Raw genomic sequence first — 5,768 nt, 5'->3', positions numbered from 1 at the left:
GCCAGGACCCTACTCCCTGAGCTACAGGCACCACCCAACCCAACTTCTTTTCTACTCATTTTTTTTTTTTTTTTTGAGACAGAGCCTCAAGCTGTCGCCCTGGGTAGAGTGCTGTGGTATCAGAGCTCACAGCAACCTCCAACTCCTGGGCTCAAGTGAGTCTCCTGCCTCTGCCTCCCAAGCAGCTGGGACTACAGGCACCTGCCACAACACCCGGCTATTTTTTTAGTTGCAGCTGTCATTGTTGTTTGGCAGGCCCAGGCTGGATTCGAACCTACCAGCTCAGGTGTATGTGGCTGGCACCTTAGCTGCTTGAGCCACAAGTGCCGAGCCTTCTTTTCTACTCATTAATGCGTATTATTTTTACAATGGAAGAAAAGACGACCAATGAGTCTTGCAACAGAAATGTAGAAGTCTACAAATTTGTAGGAGTCAATATGTTTGAGAATAAAAAGAAAAAATAGGATGGGAAAATAATGGTCATATGTATTTTGTATTAAAAAAAATTAAGCAGTGTTTGTGGAAAATTTCCTGGCTAGCAGATGGGGAAAATTGCATCTAAGTGTGTAACACGCCAAGATCACTTTTATAATTAAAACCTGTAAGAAAGAGATATGAAATTGCTTTGGCAAAAGAAAAAGTACTTTATAAGGTAGCACTAGAAATGAGGTATCTTTCATGCTTACTGATAATGTTTAGCCATTAACTGCTTTCTTTTTTTTAAGGGAGATATACAATAAATGGAAAGAAGACATCTATTCAAACTGCGCTGCTTCACAGAGTCCTTTCATTGTAACTTTTTTGTTGTTTCTGTTAGTACTTATTTATTTATGTATTTACTGTTTCTTTGCTTCAAATAACTATGTTTGAAGTCTCAGAGCATGGTATTATACTCTGGGTGTAAACACAAAACTTATTACTCCTCTAGCCACCAATGCCAATTCCAGCTTTTCAACAGTATATGAGATTTCACGCATCTCACAGGTTACTATAGTATTTTCACTTTACATTTCTTAACATTTTGTTTCTGAGAAGCTACACTTTATTTATTTATTTATTTATTTTTTGGAGACAGTCTTACTATGTCGCCCTCAGTAGAGTGGTTTAGCATCACAGCTCACAGCAACCTCAAACTCTTGGGCGTATGTGATTCTCTTGCCTCAGCCTCCTGAGTAGCTGGGACTACAGGCGCCTGCCACAGCACCCAGCTATTTTTTTGTTGCAGTTGTTGTTGTTTTAGCTGACCTGGGCTGGGTTCGAACCCGCCAGCCTCAGTGTACAGGGCTAGTGCCCTACTCACTGAGTGACAGGCACTGAGCCTGAAAAGCTACACATTTGACATTGAGGAGCAAAGAAAAGAACATGAAGCAAATATTACAACATGAAACAGTAATTGTGTACATGATTCCAGATTAATGCAAAGAATAGCGAAATAGCAAAGTCTGGGAGAACAAACTGAATAAACTTCTGACAGTTCGTCTGCCTTTGCGATGCTCACTGAAACATAACTCAGCCCTCTCTTTTTTTTCCTCCACTGTGTTCTCCTCCTACCCAACTCTTAACAGATAGTGTACTCCACGGTAATACAACCTCTCTATGAAGAGCTTTTATCCATTTGGAGTCTATAGCCAAGGCTGGAAGCCAGGCAGATAATGAACAGAATCTCTCCACCTGGGCTTCCCTGTGTTCTGAAAGCTACTGACTTATTTTTATAAACTGGATCCAGTCTTATGCAGAATAATTTATATTTCCACATTAGAATAAAAAAAGGCAAAAAGAAATAGGCCTAATCTCCATCAGAAGACACAACGGTAGTTAATTCATTAAACTGGGCATTCTACTACTCTGGTTTATGCAGTCAGAGAGCAATGATTTGTAAGACAAGACTTTGGCTGTAACTTCACAACAAGTATGGGTTACAATCAGCTTAGAAACTGTTCTGCTCCCTCTACAATGATGACAAATGAGTCACTTTGAATTGTAAAGGAGAGGATATTTTCTAGAGGACTTTTAGATATGGTTTTTTGCTTACTCTATATCAAAACAGCCTTGCAATGACTCGGGAACTATTAATAGTATCAACAAATGATATTTTGTATAATATATGCCTTTGGGTTACTCTAAACTTCTCTCTTTAGTTCCAAGAGCAATAATGATGATTTATTATTGTTATCATGGATTTGCAACCATGCAGTCACACAGGGCCCATGCTCAGAAGGGCCTGTACTGGGTTTATTGCTCACTCTTAAAATTATTAATAATTTTGGCTGGGTGCGATGGCTCACATCTATACTCCTAGCATTCTGGGATGCTGAGGCAGGAGGATCCTTTGAGCTCAAGAGGCAACAAAGTGAGATTCTGTCTCAGAAAAAAATGCATTAATAATTTTGAACAAGGGACTTTGTATTTTCATTTTTCACTGGTCCCTGCAAATTATGTAGCTGGTTTTGCTGATCACATTTGAATTTAGATAACAACTTGCTTAGAGATCATGGATGACGGCCTGGTATTTTATAACTTCACAGCTGTGAAACCACTGAACTTGGAGTTAGAAGGAAAGAAAAACCAACAACTTAAAAATCCTATGTGGCTTATGTAACTTAGGTACTCTAGAGATACATTCTTATTTAGCCTTAGTCAGTCTCCGAAGCAGTATTATTTTCCACATTTGGATGATGAGAAAAATAAGGCTCAGAAAGATTAAGTAACTGAGACATATAAACCCAAAAGACAAGATCACAAATTATGTGAACTGATTATAAAGATGTTCAAAATATAAATACAAGTAATACTATAAGCTATTAGGACACAGAAATTTAATGGTTCTTGTGAGGAAACCAATTATAATCATAGCTATATATTAACCGTTTAACAATTTAAACTCAAATAATGATATAATCTTCTCCCTCACAACTGACAAAACATCCTTGCATAGTTTATATTTTTAATCAGGGTGATGTTATATTGTTTATAAGATGTTCAAAATATAAATATAAACAATCTTGGAGAAAGGTTATTTCTACAAGGCATCCTTCTATAATTTGTTTTTTCCTAAAACCAACTAATAGAACAAAGAAAATCAAAGACAGGGAAAGAAACTCTCTTGCTAATAAAACTAGAAAATAACCATGGCCTCACACAAGTGTGTGAAGACCAGATACAATTACCCGTGTACCAAGCTTAAGGAGGAAGTCTAACAACAGCACTGGTTTCCTCTCCCTGGTACAGGGCACAGAATTCAAACCATCTCAGAATTCAAACATCTCAAACCATGTTACTGAAAATCCTTACCTTGAAGTGACAAAGGCTATGGGTACGGCTGGGCCAGTGGAAAAAAATGGGGATATTTCCACACTAAAAAGGACTAGTGACGTAGAGGATATCACGTATTCAAAAGCAACTCACCTGAAAGGAAACTACCAGCTGCCTCCATGCACTGTCAACACTCCGCTCCTTAAATACCCATAAAAACAACCAAATAGAGCAGCAGTTCTCAACCTGTGGGTCGCGACCCCTTTGTAACAATGAAGATACATCCTGCATATCAGATATTTACATTACAATTCATAACAGTAGCAAGATTACAGTTACGAAGTAGCAATGAAAATAATTTTTTTTATTTTTATTAAATCATAGCTGTGTACATTGATATGCAACGAAAATAATTTTATGGTTGGGGGTCACCACAACATGAGGAACTGTATTAAAGGGTCACGGCATTAGGAAGGTAGAGAACCACTGAAATAGAGCCTCTGCATCACCAGAATTTCAGCTTAAATTCTACATATCATTTACAGAATGCCCAGGAAAAGAGAGGTGAGAAGAACTCACAATATTTGCGGGCAAATAATATGAGTAGAGGACGTCTATCAGACTCTATTTAAATATAAATTATATGTAGAAAAAAATGTACCCCATAACAAAAGTAATGCCGTGAGTAATGATGTATAAAATAAAAACACAAAAAGAGAAAAGAAAGGGAAAAAATCTCATCAAGTGTCAGAAGTATATTTTTTAAAGAAAAATTACTGCAGGAGATAGACTATTTCAGATACAAAACATTTAGTTATATTCTTAAAGAAAAAAATAGAACATGAGATTAAAAAGAAAATGAGTCAAATTTAAGCCAAGATAAGAGGCAGATTATAGAAATAAAAGCCATATTAGAAAGAGCAAAATAAAAGCCAGGCATGATGGCTTATACCTGTACTCCTAGCACTTCAGGAGGCCAAGGTGTAAGGATTGCTTGAGGCCAGGATCTGAGACCAGCCTGAACAAGAGGGAGGCTCGTCTCTATAAAAAAAAAAAATAGAAAAATTAAGGCTTGCTTTTCCCCACACTTTGGTGGTGGTGGAGATCAAGAAACTCTGTGGGAGTTATAGGGCCCCTCCAAAAGCTTGGGACACTCAAGCACTCCAAATGGGGGGGGGGGGGCTAGAGTCTACCATGGCCACAAAAAAACATCGCAGCAGCTGGCTCACTCACACAAACATCAACCAATAACTGGCAGAATACTGAGATAGCTCTTCAAAGCATCTTCCAATTCAAGCAAACAGGGTTAGGCTGATTCACACTCATGAGTACCACCTGCATCACCAAGAGTAACCTGGGGGACTTAATTCAATATGCTCTCCCAGGAAGAGGTGAAAACAGGAGGTCAGAGGCAACCTGAGAGATTTATTAACCGGTCAGAATAATGCATAAGCAACTAAGGACCAGTACACTTCTCCCTGACAAGCAGGCACCAATCTTTTGGGTCTCAAAGACAAGCATATAAGTTAGTCCCAACACCCTTGGCTCTTGATAGAGGCCAGATGAGAAGGAACCAGAGGAAAAACTCAGAAAATAAGAAAAACCGAAGTGAAAGGTCAACCTGAGCAAGAGTGAGACCCCTCCTCTAAAATTAGGAAAGCATTTTGGCAGGCACCTATAGTACCAGCTACTCAGGAAGGCTGAGGCTAAGGGGATCACTTGAGCCCAAAAGTTTGAGGTTGCTGTGAGCTATTACGTCAAGGCACTCTACTCAGGGTGACAACATATGTATAATACATGCACATACACAAAGAAAATATGTATATATATTTATTCCAAGTATCTTCAGTCTCCAGGAAAAACATCTAACCCACAAGGACTCATGTAGATTCAAGGCTAAGGATGGAAAACATATTTCATGCAAATGGAAACCAAAAGAAACTTGGTGTACTGATTGAAGCCATCTATGACAAACTCTCAGCCAATATTGTACTGAATGGAGTAAAACTGAAAACTGTTCCACTTAGAACCGGAACCAGACAAAGATGTCCACTACCACTACTACTAATCAACATAGTGCTGGAAGTTCTAGCCAATGCAATAGGGCAAGAGAAGGATATTAAGGGCATTCAAGTGGGGGCAGAGGAGGTCAAACTCTCACTCTTTGCTGGTGATATGATCTTATACTTATAAAACCCTAAAGACTCACCACAAGACTCCTGGAAGTGATCAAGAAATACAGAATAACTCAGGGTATAAAGTCAATGTCCAAAAATTGACTTTAAAACCAACCCTTTGCATATACCAGTAACAGTCAAGTTGAGAAACAAATCAAGGACACAATACCCTGCACAGGAGCTTCAAAGAAAATGAAATACTTGTGAATATACCTATCAAAGGAGGTAAAGGACCTTTACAAAAAGATTTATGAAACCCTAAGAAAAGAAATAAAAGAAGATATTAATAAATGGAAAAATATACCATGCACTTGGCTGGGAAGAATCAACATTGTTAAA

Source organism: Nycticebus coucang, chromosome 2 (assembly GCF_027406575.1).
Source record: "Nycticebus coucang isolate mNycCou1 chromosome 2, mNycCou1.pri, whole genome shotgun sequence".
Lineage (NCBI taxonomy): Eukaryota > Metazoa > Chordata > Mammalia > Primates > Lorisidae > Nycticebus > Nycticebus coucang.
The sequence above is the reverse complement of the archived record's forward strand: the minus strand, read 5'-3'. Positions refer to the sequence as shown.